Source organism: Equus asinus, chromosome 5 (assembly GCF_041296235.1).
Source record: "Equus asinus isolate D_3611 breed Donkey chromosome 5, EquAss-T2T_v2, whole genome shotgun sequence".
Taxonomy (NCBI): domain Eukaryota; kingdom Metazoa; phylum Chordata; class Mammalia; order Perissodactyla; family Equidae; genus Equus; species Equus asinus.
Window position 1 is genome coordinate 64,860,530 of NC_091794.1, and position 22,002 is coordinate 64,882,531.

Genomic DNA, 22,002 nt, shown 5'->3' on the forward strand with positions numbered 1-22,002 from the left:
GATGTAATAATATACTATATAAAATTTGAATGTTTTAAATTTTCTTGAGTAAAAAGTTAGAGTTTAGACTAGTAAATCATTTCATTAGAGAAAAATATTTCAAGAAAATTCTTCGAAAGTTAGTCATACAAAGGATAAGAAACATAATGCTTTGATTTTATTTCATTCAGCCTGACTGTTATTCAGACCTTAGGAACATTAATATTTAGGTAGCAGCACAAAAAACAGAAGAGAAAAAAAAGTTTAGAAATTAATCAGGCATGAGACATTTTGTGGGGTGATGGGATATATTCTAAAACTGGATTGTGGTAACAGTTGCACAACACTGAAAATTTACTAAAAATCATTGAATTGTACACTTCAAATGGGTGAGTTTTATGCAAGGTAAACTATATCTCAATAAAGTACTTAAAAAAGTTATATATACATACACATACCTGTCCCCCCACAACATGAATTACTATTGTCTTACTATTTAGAGTCTGTTGGAAAGCATTCACTCAATCATTCAAATATTTATTAATCACCTATTTGCCAAGCACTAGAAATACAAAGATGGACCATACATAGCATGTCCATAGCCTTAAGGAGGCAGTACTCTTATGACAAAGAAACATAATTTAATAAAATAGGAATAAGGTATAACATTTAGCAAACATTGGGTGCAAAACACCATTCTAAACATGATACTTGATTTTCCTCATTTAATAAATGTAATGTGTTATAATGTGCACACCACTGTTGACAGTAGACAAAGTAATACAGATAAAATATAAGCTAAATCTTTAAGACTCAATGGAAATTCACTTAGAGACAGGCATTCCAGGTAGAAAATATCACATACACAAAATAGAGGATTATAAAAGATGGCACGTGCAGAACCTATTGAAGAAGATCAGAAGCCAGGAACGGAAAGGTAGGCAAGGAGCCAAATCAATCACGTCATGAAAAGCTAACCTGTACAACATTTCAGAGAAAAGGGAGTTACTGGTGTTTTCAACCCAAATGATCATCACATCCTAAACATACTTGGTACAATAGTTGTTCAACCCAATTTATATGGTAAACCAAAAGCTAAGAACACATAACCACAGAAATCTGTTTTCCCATTCCTTTCCTATTTCTCCCTCCTTTTGTCTCTACTTGCAGATCTCTAGCAGCAGCAGTCATGGTGCTTATTCATGCCTTTGCCAAACAGTATATAATGGTACATTACAGGCAATTTGCAGATGATTAGCAAATAAATTCCAAGTCTGCATTTATGACAATAAAATGAAAATTTTAAAAGCTTACTTAAACTGTGGACTTATTTCTCAGACATAGTATTTATTAATAGTAGTAGTAAAAAAAGTTCTAATTAGCACTACTAGTGATGGGCAAAAGTCTTCATAAACAGAATCAAGTTCTTATCTCTCACAAGTAAAAAAAATTAATGGAGAATGAATGTAAGAGGAGTTTGAAAGTAAATTCAGGGTAGGAGACCAGATTTAACCTTGGAAACTATTGCAGCAGTTTTACGAATTAATTCTAGTCTATAGATACCATACTTTAAAATGATCCACATCTAAATTACAAGCATTGAAACTTAATTTAGGGCTGGCCCGTGGCTGAATGGTTGAGTTCGTAGGCTCTGCTTCGGCGGCCTGGGCTTTGCCAGTTCGGATCCTGAGTGTGGACCTAGCACCACTCATAAAGCCATGCTGAGGGAGCATCCCACATACAAGAACTAGGAGAACCTACAACTAGGATATACAACTACGTACTGGGGGGTTTTGGGGAGGAAAAGAAAAAAATGGGGAAGATTGGCGACAGATATTAGCTCAGGGCCAATCTTCTGAGAAAAAAAGAAAATTTATTAGTACATGAATATAATTTTAAAAGTCAAAAAATGTAAGAAACTGTTAACAGTTGTTAACTCCAAGGAATGGGAGTACAGTAGAGTTTCACTATCTATTCAATACTCAAACAATAAGGAAATTATTAAATTCAACAGTTATACACATCTATTTGGAAAAGCCAGAAGTTAAAGGTTAGAAACAGGAAAAAGTTGAATTTCCAGAGTTTTCTATAGTCACCTATCTTGTACAAAAGGTATACATGTGGTAGACAAGAAAATGTATGCATACATACATATGTCTCCTTCCAAGATGAGTTACTACTATATGGCTATACTACTCTACTAGTATATGGCTACCAGTCCCAACTCTACCTTGAATTAATGTAATCTTAGACAAGCTACCATAATTATGGGCATTAATTCCCTCACCTGTAAAGAGAGAGGATTCAAGAGATTTCTAAGATCTTTTTGCCTCAAAAACTCTATCAATTTTATCAGTTTCAAAGAAAGAATGTTGCAGGGGCTGGCCCTGTGGTGTAGTGGTTAAATTTGGTGTGCTCCGTTTTGGCGGCCTGGGTTTGCAGGTTCAGATCCTAGGTGCAGACCTACACCACGGTCAGGCGTGCTGTGGCGGTGACCCACGTAGAAAATAGAGGAAGACTGGCACAGATTAAGCTCAGGGCTAATATTCCTCAAGCGAAAAAAAAAAAAAGGAAGATTGGCAACAGATGTTAGCTCAGGGTGACTCTTCTTCAGCAAAAGAAAAAAAAAAACCCCAAAAAAACAGTGTCACAAAAATGTTTAATTGCCATTTGTACAAGTTACTACACATAGCTCAAAACTGCAAACAATTGAAGAGCTATTTTATAGCTCTGGTATAGCTGCTCAGCGTTTTCACATTTTGCACATTTTTTGCCTTAAATTACGCCGCAATGTTAAAAGAATATGGAAATCATTGAGCCTTCAATAGCTAGTTTTGGTAGCAGAGATAATTACCAGACAGATGAATTCTGGTGGTGTTGATGAGCTATCTGGTAAGGAAAGAAAAAAGATTAAGAAATGACCATAGTTTTGGGGAGACACATATAACCCTCTCAGAGATGGGAAATGCTGCAAGGTAAACTTTCAGAATCAATTATGGAAAGGGATTAAGGACAACACATAGAGAAATGCTACATTAAACACATATTTAAGTTATCTATGAGCAAAAGGAAGGTACTCCCTTCCCTTTTTTTCAATATAACAACCTTAATTTGTTTATTTTATTTTTTATTTACTTATTTTTTAAAGATTGGCACCTGAGCTAACAACTGTTGCCAATCGTTTTTTTTTTTCTTTTTTTTTTTTTTTCTGCTTTATCTCCCCAAATCCTCCCGGTACATAGCTGTATATCTTAGTTGCAGGTCCTTCTAGTTGTGGCATGTGGGATGCCTCCTCCACATGGCCTGATGAGCAGTGCCACATCCGTGCCCAGGATCCGAACTGGCGAAACCCTGGGCTGCCGAAGCAGAGCTCGAACTTAACCACTCAGCCACGGGGTTGGCCTCTCCCTTCCCTTTTACAATGAATGGATTATAACGGATCGATGAAACGCCAGCAAGAATGATCATTTCTCTTCAAACGTTTAAATATTTTATAGAAGAAATAAAATGTCAGGAACTGACTGAATGACAGGATGAAGAAAAAAATGCAACTCGTGAAAGATACTAGGAAAAATTATAGAGAACAAGAAATGAAATGAGATTCAACCAAATTAAGGAAGTCAACAGAACCCAAGCTTTTACACCACTGCTGAAGAAAGCTGATTTCTCTGCTTAACTGGTACATTCTCAGATGATAAAAACTAATTACTTTTTTCCTTAAGTATTATATAAACATAATTCAAATTCACGGTTTTGTTATGGAAAAGTCTACACAAATAACGTTATAGGATTCTGTGACTGGAAAGAGTAGAAATCATTTAAACTATCTCACCTTATAGAGAAAAGCACCCAGTGACTTCCCCAAGAATAGTAAGGCTCAGATTACCCTGGCCCAAGTCCAGTGTTTTAGACTACGCCACACTACTTTTTATCCTAGGCCTACTTCAGTTACATCTCTCTTCAAGCTACTCTTCCTCAGTACTTATTTTCAAAATATTCTTTAATTTTTCTTTGTGAACTTATATTCAAATATTTCAACACTAGCAATAGAAAAATCTTCATTGAAAGGCAAAGTACCAAATTACTTTATTAAAACACCACTTATAGCAGCGGTTAAGTTCGCACGTTCCGCTTCTCAGCGGCCTGGGGTTCGCCAGTTCAGATCCCGGGTGGGGACATGGCACCGCTTGGCAAAAGCCATGCTGTGGTAGGCGTCCCACATATAAAGTAGAGGAAGGTAGGCATGGATGTTAGCTCAGGGCCAGTCTTTCTCAGCAAAAAGAGGAGGATTGGCAGTAGTTAGCTAAGGGCTAATCTTCCTAAAAAGAAAAAAAAATACACCACTTATAAAGCATAACTCTAGTTATGCTCACATACTAAATGAATGTGTACATCTACATAGGAAGCCATTCATTCACCCAACAAATGTTTACTAACACCTACCATGTGCCACAAACTATTCTCTGTGCTAAGGATACAGCAGGGAACAAAAGGACAAAAATATCTGCCTTCATGGAATCTACATTTTGGTGTGGGGAGAAACAATAACTAAAACTAAAATACATGGTATGTTAGACAGTGACAAATATTAGAGAAAAAATATAAAGCCAAGAAGTGGGATATTTTTAAGTAAAGACCTTAAGAAGATGTGTGAGAAAGCCATGTGGTATTTGGCAGAATATATTCAAGGCCAGAGGGATTAACAAGTGAAAAGGGCCCAAATAAGAGAAAAAAGGAAAGGCAAGGAGTCCAGGGTGGCTGATAGGCAATGGAGCAAAGAGGAGGAGGAAATGGATGCCTGCTGTAAAGATTTTGGCGTTTACTCTTAGTGAGACAGCTATGTTATTGGGCGAGTACATCTTCAGGCACTCCAAAATTAAGAGGCAGAAGACTAAGAAGGAACAGTCAGTGAAACAGAAGCCAGCAAAAATCTGAGAATCTGACAGCAAGTAAAAAATTATTTTTCAAGGAAGCATAATTAACTATGTCAAATGGTGCTGGAAGGTCAAATAAGATGATGACTGAGAACCATTACTGAATATATATTTATTTTGTAAAGTAATTTAATATGGCTAATCATCCTCATGAAAACAAAGGTTCCAATATTTCCATCTACTATGAATTCTAGTCTGTTTCTGTTACCATTTATTCCCATCCACGGACATTTAATAACTTGAAAAATACTACTCAAGACAGTTTCTAACCCACATCTCATTTATGGCGCTACAGTACTTTACCTGAGTAAGTTACGGAACTAAAAGTGAACTCTGGTATCTACAAAACGTGAAGATTTCTCCAAATGCAAACAAAACCCACTCTCTAGCCCTTCCTTGTTCTCTTAAGCCACTCTGCAGGCAGAGTCCCATTTCTGACTGGAGGGTAGTATTTCTAGGACAAGAGTGTGACTAAATTTGTGTAAACTGGCCAAAAGGATTCCCCTCTATCAATGCAGTCAATGGAGTAGACTACATTTTAACATATATAGCCCCAAATCAACCACTTATACAAGAATGAACTTAAAAAAACTTTCAACCAGGAAATATGCCAAATACACAAAAAAGTATAGAAAATCCTAACAGAAACCTATGTATTAATAAATGTTACTATTTTGTCATATTTGCTTTACTTTTTAAAGAAATAAAAATTTCAAAGTGCAGGGGCTGGCCCCGTGGCCGAGTGGTTAAGTTCACGCGCTCCGCTGCAGGCGGCCCAGTGTTTCGTTAGTTCGAATCCTGGGCGCGGACATGGCACTGCTCATCAAGCCACGCTGAGGCAGCGTCCCACATGCCACAACTAGAAGAACCCACAACGAAGAATACACAACTATGTACCGGGGGGCTTTGGGGAGAAAAAGGAAAAAATAAAATCTTTAAAAAAAAAAAAATTTCAAAGTGTTATAGATACTGCTAAAATCTCCTCTCCTTTGCCTTTTTTCCTCCCCAGAAGCAATGATTTTTATGAATTTCTTTAATTCTCATGGGTATTTTTACTGTGTTACCAACACATCTTTAGTATTTTTATTTCAGCTTTTTACATGAATGATATCATACCATACATATCCTTTTTTAAAATAAACTGTTTTTTAGAGCAGTTTTAAGTTCACAGCGAAATTGAAGAGAAAGTACAGAGTTCCCCTGTATTCCCCGCGTCTCTCCCACTATCAACGTCCCATACCAGGGCAGTACATTTGTTATAAGTGATGAACCTACACTGACACATCATTATCACCCAAAGTCCAGAGTTTACCTCAGGGTTCAGTCTTGGCATTGTAACATTCTACGGGTTTTGACAAATGTATCCACCATTACAGTATCATACAGATGAGTTTCATTGTCCTAAAAATCCTCTGTACTCTGCCTATAACCCCTGGAAACTACTCTTTTTTTAAAAAATGATTGGCACCTGAGCTATCAACTGTTGCCAACCTTCTTCTCTTTCCTCTTCTTCTCCTCCCCAAAGCCCCCCGTACACAGTTGTATATTCTAGTTGTGAGTACCTCTGGTTGTGCTATGTGGGACGCTGCCTCAGCATGGCCCGATGAGTGGTGCCACGTCTGCGCCCAGGATCCAAACTGGTGAAACCCTGGGCCACTAAAGCAGAGCGTGCGAACTTAACCATTCGGCTATGGGGCCGGCCCCCTAATCATCTTTTTCAACGTCTCTACACTTTCGCCTTTTCCAGGATGTCATACAGTTGGAATCATATAGTAAGTAGCCTTTTTTTTAAAGACTGGCTTCTTTCATTTAATAATATATATTTAAGGTTTCATGTAATAATGTATATTTAAGCCATGTCTTCTCATGGCTTAACAGCTCATTTCTTCTCAGTGCTGAATAATACTCCATTGTGTGGATGTACCACAGTTTGTTTATTCACCTACCAGAGAACATCTTGGTTGATTCAAGTTTTGACAATTATGAATAAAGCTGCTCTGTGTGAACCTAAGTTTTAAATTCATCTGCATAAACACCAGAGTGTGATTAATGACTCGTATGGCAAGAGCATGTTCAGTTGTGTAAGAAACTGCCACACTGTCTTCCAAAGTAGCTGTACCATTTTGTATTCCTACTAGCAATGAATGAGAGTTCCTGCTGCTCCACATCCTCACCAGCATTTGGTACTGTTTTTTTTTTCTTTTAAATTGTGGTAAAATATACATGAAATTTACTCTCAACCATTTTTTAAAAATTAAAAAAATATATTTAATTAACCCCCCCATAACGTAAAATTTACCATCTTAACCATTTTTAAGTATACAGGTAAGTAGTGTTGAGTAAATTCACACTGTTGTACATCCAATCTCCAAAACTCTTTTCATCCTGAAAAACTGAAAACACTATACCCATTAAACAACTTTCTCTTTCCCTCTTCTCCCAGCAACCATCAAGCTACTTTCTGTTTTTATGAATTTCAGTATCCTAGGTTCCTAATATAAGTGCAAGCATACAGTATTCCTTCTTGTGCCTTTGCACTATGTACTCAGGGTCCATCCATGTTGTAACATATGCCATAATTTCCTTCCTTCCTTAAATCAGAATAAAATTCCACTGTATGTATATACCACATTTTATTTGTCCATTCACCCACTGAAGGACACTTGGGTTGCTTCCACCTTTTGGCTATTGTGAATAACGCTGCTATGAACGTAAGTGTACAAATCTCTGAATCCCTTTCAATTCTTTTGGGTATATACCCAAAAGTGAAATTCTATTTTTTATTTTTTGAGGAACCACCATATCTTTTTCCATAGTGGCTGCACCATTTTACATTCTCACCAATAGTGCACACGGGTACTAATTTCTCCACATTTTCACCAATACTTATTTTCTGGGTTTTCTAGTAGTCATCCTAATGGGTGTGAGGTGGTATCTGTTGTTTTGATCTGCATTTCCTTAATGATTAGTGATGTTGAGCATGTTTTCATATGCTTGTTGGCTATTTGTATATCTTCTTTGGAGAAATGTCTATCCAAATCCTTTGCTCATTTTTAAATAGAGTTTTTTGTTTTGTTGTTGGAGTTCTTTATATATTCTGGAATATTAACCACTTACCAGATTTAAAAATATTTTCTCCCATTCTATTGGCTGCCTTTTTACTATGCTGATTGGGTCCTTTGATGCACATAAGTTATAAAGTTTGATGTAGTCCAATTTATCTATTTTTTTCTTTTGTTACCTAAGCCTCTGTCATGTCTAAGAAATCACTGCAAAGTTGAAAATCATGAAACTTTTGTCCTATGTTTTCTTCTAAGAGTTTTATTGTTCTAGGTCTTACATTTACGTCTGTGATCCATTTTGAGTTAATTTTTGTATATGGTGTTAGGTAAGGGTCCAACTTCATTCTTTTGTTTGTGGATATCAAATTTTCCCAGCACCATTTGTTGAAAAGGCATTGACATTCTTCCACTGAATGATCTTGATATCCTTGTCAAAAATCGTTTGAGGGCCTAGCCCAGTGGCGTGGCGGTTAAGTGTGCACGTTCTGCTACTCGGTGGCCCGGGGTTTGCCGGTTCAGATCCCGGGTGTGGACACGGCACCGCTTGGCAAAAGCCATGCTGTGGTAGGCGTGCCACGTATAAAGTACAGGAAGAAGGGCATGGATGTTAGCTCAGGGCCAGCCTTCCTCAGCAAAAAGAGGAGGATTGCAGCAGATGTTAGCTCAGGGCTAATCTTCCTCAAAAAAAAAAAAAAACCCAAAACACCACTTACAAAGCATAACTCTAGTTATGCTCACATACTAAACGGATGTGTACATCTACAAAGAAACAAAGGTTTCTTTCTGGGCTGTTTTATTCCATTGGTCTGTATGTCTGACTTTATGCCAATACCACAGTTTCAACTACTGTAGCTTTGCAGTAAATTTTAAAATCAGGAAGTGAGACCTCCAACTTTTTCTTCTTTTCCAAGATTGTTTCGGCTACTCAGGATCCCTTCAGAATCCATATGAATTTTAGGATGTATTTTTCTATTTCTGCAATAATGTCATTGGGGTTTTGACAGAGACTGCATTAAATCTGTAGATAGCTTTGGGCAGTATTGACATTTAACAATAGTAAGTCTTCCAATCCACAAACACAAGATGTCTTTCCATTTGTGTCCTCTTTAATTTCTTTCAGCAATGTTTTGCAGTTTTCAAGTGTCTTTCACCTCATTGGCATAACACTCTTGAAGTTCATCCATGTTTTGCAAATGCTAAGAGCTCATTCTTTTTTATGGTCAAGTATGGCATTTATTATGTTCAGGTACTTTCCTTCTATTCTCAGTTTGAGTGTTTTTATCATCAAAGAGTGTTCAATTTTGTCAAATGCTTTTTCTGCATCAACTGAGATCATGTGGTTTTGTTCTTCATTCTGTTAATGTTGTATATGCATTGACTGATTTTTACATATTGAACCATCCTTGCATTCCAGGAATAAATCCCTCTTGGTTGTGGTGTATAACCCTTTAATACGGTATTAAATTCAGTGTGCTAGTATTTTGTTGAGGATCTTTGCCATACTATTCATCAGAGATGCTGTTCTATAGTTTTCTCGCAGTGTCTTTGGCTTTGGTACCATGGTAACGCCAGCCTGATAGAATGAGTTTGGAAGTGTTCCCTTGTCTTCAGTTTTTTGGAAGAGTTTGACGAGGACTAGTGTTAATTCTTCTGTAAATGTTTGGTAGAACTAACCAGTGAAGCCATCTGGTCTTGGGCCTTGCTGTGTTGGGAGATTTTTGATTACTGATTAAATCTCCTTACTAGTAATTGGTCTGTTCAGATTTTCTATTTTTTCATGATTCAGTCTTGGTAGGTTGGGTATGTGGGGGATCAAAATTGGCCACCCCAAAATGTGTCTCTCTGGCATGAGGATTATTTTGGGACCATTACTTTAAAAAAATGCAGACATGAGAGAAGCTCTGAAAAGTAGAATTTTACCCTTTGCAAGAGATATTTACATTTGTAAGGGAAATCTCCATCTGGAAAGGTATCTCCCTCTCTGTACCAGGAAGAAGTGTGGATGACCTTATCTCTAGAAACTCATCAATGTGGAAGGCAGGGACTTAAATCTGCATAATAACCTTACTCTTGTTTACTGTGCTTTCCTGGTAATTTCCCATAAGTGACTCCTCCCACCCCAACATCCTCCTTTGTCTTTAGCTGAAGATGGTACTTAAGATGATAGCCTCCACCATTTTGGTGAGTTGCTCAGTTTTCCTGAGTGTCTCCTATGTATACCAGTTATAAAGCTTTGTTTGATTTTCTCCTGTTATTCTGTCTCATGTGAATTTAATTTATAGCCCAGGCAGAAGGATCAAGAGGGTAGAGGATACGCCTTCCTCCCTGCCTACAGGTATTTCTAAGAATTTATCCATTTCACCTAACCTATCTGATTTGTTGGTATCTAAGTCAAACATATCCTTTTGCAATACTCTTTTCTCTATAAGACACGTTAGTAAAAACATTATCTTACATGAGGAAACACCAAAATATGGGTACATAAGTAACCACTCTAAGAGTTCAATAAAGGAATGATCAATATGAATTGGTGTGATGAGGGAAAACTTAATTGAGGTCTCGAGGCTTAACTTCAACCTGGAAATATCAATAAGAAATAGCAAGGTAATGGGAAGACTAGAAGGAGTTTCCAGTAGGGACCCAATAAAAGCAAAGATAGGAAAACACAACCAAATGTTAAAGGTGAGGTGTGTTTACCTGCCTCAAGTGGGAGAAGAGTCAGAGAGGAGGTTATATGGTTGGGGGAATTATAAACTAAAAAGGTCAGAATTAATTTGGTCAGATATTTTAGCTTTAGCCCCTTCACCAGCATTTATCCAGCAAGCACTCAAATATCTGCTAAACTGAACCAAGAACCAGAAATACCTAGCTTATTAAGAAATTTTGACTCGTACAGATAACAGGAATCCACTAAAAGTTTCTGAAATGAAAAGTGAAAATAGCAATGGTGTTCTGGGAAGTTTTCTGAAGTGAGTGCATCCCAGTGGTTCTCATCCGGGGTGATTTTGCCACTGGGGGGACATCTGGCAATTTCTAAAGACAATTATAGCTGTAATAAGTGGGGAGCAGCATGTTACTGATAGAGGCAAACGGATGACTACTGGGCAGAGGCAAGGGATGCTGTTAAACATCCTACAATGCACAGGACAGTTCCCCACAACAAAAAATGACCTGACTCAAAATGTCAATAGTGCCAAGGTTGAGAAACTTTGCTGTATTCTACTATGAGTTATTCTCATGAGAACCCAAATTTAGTTCAAATATATTTGAAAAAATGTACACAAGAAAAAGGAAATATTTCAAAAGATTAATAGCAGTAAGATTATAGAGTATAATTTTTTCCACTTTTCTAAAAAAATGTTTACAATTACCATGCCATTATCATTTCAAGAGAAAAAAATAAATTTGACTTGAAAAATCTGATTTAGTCACTAATTCTAATCAGAATACACTTTTTTTTTAAAAATTTTATTTTTTTTTCCTTTTTCTCCCCAAAGCCCCCTGGTACATAGTTGTGTATTCTTCGTGGTGGGTCCTTCTAGTTGTGGCATGTGGGACACTGCCTCAGCGTGGTTTGATGAGCAGTGCCATGTCTGTGCCCAGGATTCGAACCAACGAAACACTGGGCCGCCTGCAGCGGAGCGCGTGGACTTAACCACTCGGCCACGGGGCCGGCCCCTAATTTACTTTATTTTTTTAAAAGAACCATGCTGGTTATTTTACGAATGAGAGAGGAGCAATGGCAGAAATAAGGCAACTACTGTGGAGATGACATAATAATGAAGTAATGATGATTTGCCCCAGATTTTAACAGTGAGAAGAAAGTTAACAGAAAACTAAGAATGCAGTGATATTAACCAAATAATGTCATACTTACAACATTGTCTAAGAGAAACTGCTCTTTCCAGCGATGCTGCTATAGAAGCAGGCAAAAGACATTCCTTACCATGTGACACCCCTCCTTCTGCACATCACAGCTGACTGGTGGTGGGGGAAAGGGGAAAGCCCTGACTCAAGAAAAGTCCATCTGTAAGCAGGCCAGCAGTAAAAACCTGCTCCAGCTTGGGCAGAGCTTACCAGCTCAGATTATCTCAGCAATTTAATGAAAAACTACATAAATATGAAGACAGACAGTATCCAGGAAAGATAAAACTTAGTAGCTGAGTTAGTGGCTGGCAGAGCAGTACAGTGAAGATCCCTGAATTCCTACCACCAAGACACTCCTACCTGAGGAATCTTGGATAATGTGAGAATTGGTTCCTTAATTTTCCTAACACTCCACCCTTATTTGACCTAGTCTGAATAAGGTGTTCCTTGCACTCTTTTTTTTTTTTTTTGAGGAAGATTAGCCCTGAGCTAACATCTGTGCCCATCTGCCTCTACTTTATATGTGGGATGCCTGCCACAGCATGGCTTGCCAAGTGGTGCCATGTCCGCACCCGGGATCTGAACTGGAGAGCCCCAGGCTGCCAAAGCGGAAAGTGCAAACTTAACCGCTGCAGCACCGGCTGTGCCCCCTTGCATTCTTAAACGCTTAATTAACACAAGTACCCGCTAAGATGGGATTTTCATTTTACAGATATTGAGGCTAAAAAAATTATTATTAAGCTTTCCTAACAGAATATAGCTAATGATATGCAATCCTAGGTCTTCCCATTCTAAAAATCAAGCTTTTCCAGAAATCTCAAGGGAAAAGTTATTGGATACCAAACACTTAGGATGTCCTTTCCCTTCAAATTTAAGGTATATTATTTCCTCTAAATTTGAGTTTAGGAAAGCAAGATAAGAGATCTACTACAACACCAGCTCACTGTGGTTGAACATCCCCACAGGGTCAGTTTAGAGCAGGGATTCGAGAGACCTTGATCTGCTAGAATATAAACTCCATGAGAACAGGAACTAGGCCTATGGTATTCATGCCTCTATCCTCACTGCTTAGTACACAATCTCAGACACAGAAGCTGAATAAATGTTTGCTGTGCAAATGGATTCAATATAGGGAGGAAGAGATGAAGAAGTCACTGAAAAAGAGCTGCCAAGAGTTCACCTGTGACCCTTAGGCAGTGGAAAGTTGTCACAATCCCCACTTGGCAGCCCAGGGTTTGCAGCTTTGGATCCTGGGTGTGTACCTACACACCGCTCATCAAGCCATGCTGTGGTGGCATCCCATGTACGAAAAAAAAAGAGAGAAAGATTGGCACAGATGTTAGCTCAGAGCCAATCTTTCCCACCAAAAAAAAAAAAAAAAAGGGCAAGAGAAGCCCAATACCCATTAGCAGTCATTTCCCATTTCCCCCTTGTCCCAGACCCTAGCAACTATGAATCCACTTTCTGTCTCTATGGATTTGCCTATCCTGGACATTTCATATAAACGGAATTATACACTATGATCTTTTGTGAATGGCTTCTTTCAGGTAGCATGTTTTCAAAGTTCATCTTTGTTGTATCATGCAGCAGTACTTCATTCCTTTTTATGGCAGAATACTACATATTCTATTGTATGTATATACCACATTTTGTTTATCCATTCATCAGCTGATGGACATTTGCACTGTTTCCACTTTTTAGCTATTATGGGTAACGCTGTATGAACATTCATGTAGAAGTTTTTGTGCAGGCATTTGTTTTCGATTCTTTTAGGCTTATATCTAGGAGTGGAACTGCTGGGTCACATGTTAACTGTTTAACTTTTTGATGAACTCCCAAATTGCATTCCAAAGTGGCTTCACCATTTTACATTCCCATCAGTCCTGTATCAGGGTTCCGCTTTCTCCACATCCTCACCAACATTTGTTATTCTCTTTTTGTTTATAGCCATCCTAGGTGTGAAGTGGTATCTCATTACAGTTTTGATGTGCATTTCCCTAATGACTAATGATGTTGATCATATTTTTTATTTGTTTATTGGTCCTAGTTAAGCTTTTTCATCATTTAAAGATAATACTGTTATTGTTTTAAAGCTGGAGAACAAAAGGGAATTAGGAAAAATTATTTAAGACATTAAGAGAAAAAATGTGAACACTCTGATATAAGACGTCGTTGATCAACAACAAAGTCAATTCTACAGATACACTTGTAGTACAATGAACATCGCCACAGATACTCAAAGGCAAAATGAGGAACCATTCTACATCTGTATTGGATGGTGGTGCTTTATAATTTTGTCTTCTATAGGCTTTTTCTTCCTTTCTTCTTATTCTAACAGACTCTTCATTCTTGTGGCAAATCTGTGCTTTAAGTGGAGGTAGCAAACCCCTCCCCAATTACAGCATGAGAGCATGCAGGCGCGCTCTCACAGTTGGACGTATGGCACATAACCTTGTGCTGGCCACAACCATCTTCTCCTGCCCGCAGAATTAATTCAGATATAAGGACGCAATCAAATCTTGATCAGAGTCCTCCCTAGACTTTCACTAGGATTCTTGTCATAAGTTAACGCCAGCTGTGGCCCTGGACTTCATGGGTTATGCGAGCCGGATTCCCCCATCAGGCTTAAACTAATCTGAGCTGGGTTTCTGTTCCCTGAAACATAACTACACAACATAAAAACCAGCTCTTTCAGCCTAAAGCGATCATATCTAACTGTCAATATCAACATTATGGAAAAAGAGTTTATGGTATCCTTAAAGCCACTATTCTAAAGAGAGCCAGAAAATACTGGGTTTTACACTTACTAAAGAACTGAGTAACGTAATAATTATTTGAAACCCTTAAGACTACATTTTGCTAGTTTTAGTGGACCAGCAACAGCTGAAAGTGGTTAAAGAGGACCAGGTATCTAGGCAAGATAGTAGTAAACGGGATAGGTTCATTTAATACAACCAAGTAGAGACTACTTGGAGGGCTTTCAGGATACAACTACTATAACTAAATAAATTTATGTAACACCTACTCTAAGCAACCACAAAGACACAGTACAAAAACGAAAACAAGAATTAAACTAGAATTTTCATTAAAGGACAGGAAACTGAGGGAGAATGTGATTTGCTTTCTAATATTAAAAAAAAAGTCTATCATCAAATTATGAAACACCGCATTACCTTAGGAGTCTAACTTTTGTTAATAAAAATTTAATAAACTTCTAGGTTTGCCAAAATACATTACAGAAAATGTAATTTACATTAAGCTTAATGTAAATTAAATTTAGGGTAAAAGAGACTAATCAAATTTTGTTCTAATAGTAAATAAGCAGTAATAGAAAAAAGTTTAGCATTTTAAATAATCAAGCTAATCTGTATCACCAGCAAACATCTATGAGCTTAAATCATTTCTCATTATGGGTACTAAATACTGTGAATTAGAGCTACCTTGTGGTAACACAGTTACAAAATATACACAATGTATTTACTAACCTATTTACAACACAGCATTAGAGAAATGAAGTCAGAAACTAGTACTTTTGTGACAATTTGGTTGAAGCATGCAGGAGAAAGGAGGCTTTCACCTGAGTTAACAAGGGAAAAGGAAGCCTTCCCCAATTCATGAGATGTGATCTGAATTATGGTGCACAGTGGCATAAAAGGAATTGCAAACAAAATGTTATTCTGACAGGAACACAGGGAGGTTCTTTTGATGTAACGCGTGATTAAGCAAGTTGGTAGAAATAAAAAGAGCCTCCATTCACTTTGCTGTACTATATACCAGGCGTTGTCAAGCATTTAAATGGTTTAGAGAGACTGTTAACCTCCATAACTATTAAATGGAGAAACTAGGGTTCAAATTCGGATGTAAATGACTCCACGGTCCATGTTCTTTAATCGTGATACTATAAAGCCTTTTAAGAGCTTTTATAAATTAAAAGTAACAGTGATTTGTAACAGAAACAATAAACAAAGGCAGTGGTTCTCAAAGTGTGGTCCATGGGTCCACGTGGGCCTACCAAGACCTTTTCAGGGGGTCTACAAGCTCAAAACTATTTTCACAATATTACTACTAATACTTTTATATTGTGTTAACATTTGCACTGCAGTGGATAAAACTGCTGGTGCTTTAGCATGAATCAAGGCAATGTCACCAAGGTGTAGTAGTAATCATTGTATCTCAGTTTAAAAAAAAAAAGCCAGCTCACTTAAGAATGTCCTCGATGAAATGGTAGGAAGTTATTACTTTTTTTTCTGAGCCAGCCCTGATGGCCCAGCAGTTAAAGTTCAGTGAACCCTGCTTCGGCGGCCTGGGTTTGGTTCCCAGGGTGCAGAACCACACCACTCATCTGTCAGCAGCCATGCTGTGGCAGCGGCTCACACTGAACTAGAAGGACTTATAACCAGAATATGCAGCTATGTACTGAGGCTTTGGGGAGGGGGAAAAAAAAAGGAAGATTGGCAACAGATGTTAGCTCAGAGCACATCTTTCCCAGCAAAACCAAACCAAACCAAACCAAACCAAATACAAACCTGGCCTTTCCTTTCTAAAATTTTGTGATAAAATGGGGATTACACATAAAGCACTTCTGCAGCATATCCACTTCTGCAGTAGGATGACTCTCTCAAGGAAAGTATTTGTGTGACTGTCCAAGTTGCAAATTGAATGAGCCACTTTTTTCATGAAACATCATTTTTACTTGAAAGAACAACTGACAGACAAATTATGGTTATCCAGACACTGTCTGGCAGATGTTTTCACCAAAATGAGCAAAGTGAGCTTATGGCTTCAAGGAAAACAAGTTATAGTATTTGTTGCTAATGATAAAATTTGAGCTTTCAAATGAAAGTAAGAATTCTGGAAAACTTGTATCCCCCACTATGAGCTTGATAGCTTCCCCATATTTAAGATTTTTCTGATAAACTATGTGGTGACAATAATAGTGAACTTTCATTGTATAATAAAATGTGCCAGTATTTGGAAGATCTGCATAATTCACTGAATTAATATTTTCCAAATGACCAATACATGATGTTACAAAATCAGACATGGGTAAAAGATACATTCCAAGCGCAGGACAGACCAGTGGATTTTAATCTAACACAGTAAAAAAAAGTTCACTGATGTGGCTTCAGATTCCACATTGCAACTAAACTTTAAGAAACTACTATTTGTGGAGTTATGGTACAGTATCAAAGAATAATTTCCATAATTATCTGAAAAGGCTATTAAGGCATTCCTCCCTTTTTCAACTGCCTATCTGTGTGAAGTTGGATATTATTTATACACTTCAACCAAAACAGTATATCACAAAAGACTGGATTCGGAAATAAGATATGTAAATCCAGCTATCTTTTCTTGAGCCAAATATTAGAGACCCGAAAAAATTGTTCAACATGGCTGTTCTCCTCATCAAATTTTTTGGGTTTCGGAAAGTAAGTTACTTTTCATTAGAAACATATATATAAAATAGCTTTATTAATGTTATTTTTATATGAGTTAATATTTCAAAAAATTCTTTGCTTTAATCTTTGAAATGGCAAATATTGATAGAAACTCACAAACAAAGCTCTTTGAGAGTCCTTAATTTTTTTTTATTAATGTTATGATAGATTACAACCTTGTGAGATTTCAGTTGTACATTATTGTTAGTCATGTTGTGGGTACACCACTTCCCCCTTTGTGCCCTCCCCCCACCTTCCCCCTTTTCCCTGGTAACCACCGATCAGATCTCCTTGTCAATATATTAACTTCCACCTATGAGTGGAGTCATATAGAGTTCGTCTTTCTCTGACTGGCCTATTTCGCTTAACATAATACCCTCGAGGTCCATCCACGTTGCTGCGAATGGGCCAATTTTGTCTTTTTTTATGGCTGAGTAGTATTCCATTGTGTGTATATACCATATCTTCTTTATCCAATCATCAGTTTCTGGGCATGTAGGTTGGTTCCACGTCTTGGCTATTGTAAATACTGCTGCAATGAACATGGGGGTGCAAGGAGAGTCCTTAATTTTTAACAGCATAAACAGGTCTTGAACCCCAAAGCGTTGAAAACTTCTGAACTAAGGCCATTACAAGCTTGTATATATTGTCTTTACTCAGGAAGTGTCAACAGAAAGATTGTATTAATTGGTGGAAAAGGGAGTTTCCCTCAGCCCTGTCTTTTACTCACCTAATGGAAAGCATAGTAAATGGACTGTGTTCTCTAGAGTTTAAAGTCCACAAGAGATATACAATTTCCAAAAATCTCTCTGGGAAAAAACCGGAAACACTTATAACACATATTATACCCTAAGGACTATGCTAGGTACTTTCACAAACAATCTTTTAATCAACTTTGAGATCTGTATTAAGGCTAAGAGAAGTTAAAGTAACACAGTACCGTAGAAACAGTATAGACTTGACTTTGACACACCTGAGTTAAAGTCAATCCCTTGAACGCTATGCTAAGTCACTTAACTCTAGAGTTTTTTCATCTATAAAATGAATAAAATTCCTACTTAGAAGATTGAGAGAAATGAGAATACACTTAAAAGCATAAACAGTAGGTGCTCAAAAAGTTAGTTCCCTTCAATCACACTTCTTTGTTCTAAAATGAACCCAGCGAATACCCAAATCGTCTTTCAAGGTTAGATTTTGACGACAAGCTCTCATTTCATCACCAGAGGCCTCAAGTAGATGAATGCTGCTCCAGAAAACATTTAAAAACATTTCAAGGACCCACAACCACTATCAGGTATTAGGGATCAATGTTTAAAGACTACCTGCACATTTTTTCTAAAGCAGTTTCATTCTTTTAAAGCTAAATCACTCCTACATTCCTCCCAGTCTTGTATATTCATTTGACAGATTAGTGATTATAAAAAACAAAGACATCTTGATATCTAAGAAAATTATCAATGAGACAGTTCTGAAATTGGTTGCCTTGTAAACGAGGAAAACTGGCAGGAAGCATAAAAAGAATTAATTCCCAACTATATTTCTAGCCGATATTTCATATTGCCACATGCTTGGATTATTATATGAAAAATTAGACAGTAGTTATTTTAAGTAGAGTAAATATGTTCCAAGATTTGTGATGAGAGAGGTCAGTCTCTAAAAGTTAACAAGACTTAATAGCTTAACAATGCCTTTTCACTCTGTACAGTTTAACAAATCACCAAGGTCATTTCTAAACAACAACAAAACAGCTGATCAATTTATTAAACTCTTGCCAACCAAGTCACTATTTTTTTTTTAAAGTTCAAGCTGACTTCATATTCCATGCTGTGTGAACAATCACAAGTTTCCAAGTATGTAGTATTTTAATCTTCTTTTATTTGTACGGTAAGTTTTTTTTCTTAAAAGTTAGGTTTTTGTAAGATTTAATTATTTTTCTAACATAACTCGTGCTCTGTTTGAACGTGGACACTCTTGAGAACTTCTATAAAAATTATGCAGGTTTATTAGAAAGTCTACAAGAGAATTCCCCCTCTACTTTTAAAACATAAACTAGATGAGCTTAATTTGCTTGATTCTGACAAATTTTTTTCTATTTGAAGTTTTATCCCTACCCATTTCCTGTATTGCATTGTGCGTGCCCTCTCTATGGTTACTATTCTCAAACTAATAATGACAATTCTCTACCACACTGCATGAAAGAAAGCAAGCCTTGAACATCCTCTGACAGGTCCTGTAAATTATTTTAAATGGATACTGACATATGCCTTCTTTGATGCTTCTATCTTTCAAGAAGTTAGCATGACCACATTTTGGAGGAGCCAGAATGGTAGGAGGAAAGACAGGAATAAATAGCAGATTGAAACCTACGAATTAGTTTCAACTCTAACACTTAGAAATTATTATTTTAGAAGGGTCACTAATTCCCTGGGCCCAAACTGCCCTTCAATGAGCAATTACATATCTCTACATTAAAAATTAATTGTAACTTAAGTTACATATTCGCAGAGAAAAAACAAATAGCCAAGTGCAAAGAAGGGAGTAAGAATCAATTATACTGAATCCTATTAAAACCCCTCCTGCGCCCCAAACAGAAAAACTGAAGGTGATACAATGCTCAGAGAACTGCCAGGCATCTTCCTAACATTCCCGACATTAACCTATTAATCTTCACAACACTCACGAAGCATACGTCAGGTACCTCTAGTTTTACAGACTGAAAGAACCATAAGACTGACTAATTCTTCCAAGGTCACACACAGATGAGATTAAACTAAACTCTAGGACGTTGTACTCTTCACAATTTTTCAAATCAACCAGTGTTAGATCAAACTGAAAAATGCTATAATTACCTCACTCTATATGCTATCCTCTGTATCTGTGCTGTCCATTAATGTAGCCAATAGCCCCATGTAGCTATAAAGCACCTGAAATGTAGCTAGTCCAAACTGAGATATGCTGGAAGTGTAAAATACAAGCCAGATTGTGAAGATTCCGTATGAAAAGGAATATAAAATATCTCATTTCTTTTTAATGCTGATTACATATTGCAAGTTATTTTGGATATACTGGATTAGATAAAATTCATTAGACAGCAGTGGTCCATTTCTTTCCAAAGACCTCCCAATGAAATAGATGTCATCATAAAATCTAAACCAAAAAGCAGTGCTTTCTCAGGATCTGCTGTTGAACAACAGAGAAACTATATTTGGAAGGGGAGGAGATGAGCAGAGTAAGTGTTTTGAGGGACACAGGCATATACGTAATTAATAAATACACAAAATAGGCCATTCTGGTGTTCTTAAGGATAATAAAAGACATTTCCATCTCATTACAGACATATGTGACTTTGAGTAAGTAATGAGTGAGGAGAAAGTATCACTTTCCAATAGAGTCATTTCCTTAGGTGGAAAAATGAAAAGATTTCTATTCCTAATGTACACACAGGGTTATCAAAGTCACCAGAGGATGCCCATAAGGCACTATGAACTTCTCCAAAAAATCTGCCTAATGTGTACATAGTTATTTTAAAAAATCACATGTCATAATATTGTTTAATATAGAGTCAGCACTTTAGTCTTATTTTGACTAAAGTAATAAGAGATACAGAGAAAAGGGAAACATCAATTTAAAAAAAAAAGGATCACTTTAGAAAACAGTTTGTCAACCCCATAAAATGTTACACATAAAGTTACTATATGACCCAGTAATTCTACTCCTAGGTATACAAAGAGAAATGAAAACATAGATCCACACAAAAACGTGTACATTAATGTTCACAGAAATATTACGCATAATAGCTCAAAAGTGGAAACAACACAAATGTCTACCAACTGATGAACAGATAAACAAAATGTGGTATATCCGTACACTGGACTATTATTCAGTCATAAAAAGGAATGAAGCACTGACACATTCTTGTTACAACTTGTATGAACCCTGAAAACATTATGCTACCTGGGAAATCAAGAGTGACTGCTAACAAGTTTGGGTTTCTTTTTGGAGTGATGAAAAGTTCTAAGATTGATTGTGGTGATAGCTGCACAACGATGAAAACATCAAAAGCCCATTTTAAATGGGTGAATTCCATCTCAGTGAGGCTGTTAAAAAAAATACAGCCAGAAATGGAGGGGGAAAAAGGATTAGAAGGATTTGTCAAGCACCTAGTTGCTGTTTTTTGGGCTTTTGTAACTTTGTGGTATTTATGTTTCTAAGTTTTGTAATTTGTGATTTTTTCTTACTCTAAATATTCATATTAGTAACTTTTTTTTCATATTATTACACAACTCGGTAAACTTACTGAAAATCACGAATTGTGCATTTAAATGGTGATTTCTATGGCACGTAAATTACATTATAGATGTTAAAATTTTTTCATTAAAAAAAGGGGTCACTGGGATAATGTCTCATGTTAACCTTAAAACAACCACAGAATTAACATCCACGGTCCCAGACACTTAATAGTCCCTCAAACTATGAAACCCACTAAGACAGCACAAAGTACCTTAGAGAGTGAATGTAAAAGAGATTTGTGTAAAGCCCCCAAAATAGTGACTACCTCAGTCAAATAAATCCTCAAAGTCCAGAAACAGGTGATGGGAAGGCGAAGATCTCAGTATAAAAAAGTACAAAGGGACAACATAAAAATACTACTAGACCACTTTCTCTTAAAAGCTAAACTCTTGATTCACATGCAGAATGGACGCATTAAAAAGAGAAACAAAC

General features: G+C 36.9%; 1 protein-coding gene across 1 annotated transcript in view; it reads right to left on the bottom strand.

Annotated features, from left to right (window-relative positions):
* The window catches only part of KPNA4 (karyopherin subunit alpha 4), a 59,429-nt gene that overhangs the window by 36,249 nt on the left and 1,178 nt on the right, over positions 1-22,002 (bottom strand). The window lies entirely within an intron of this gene.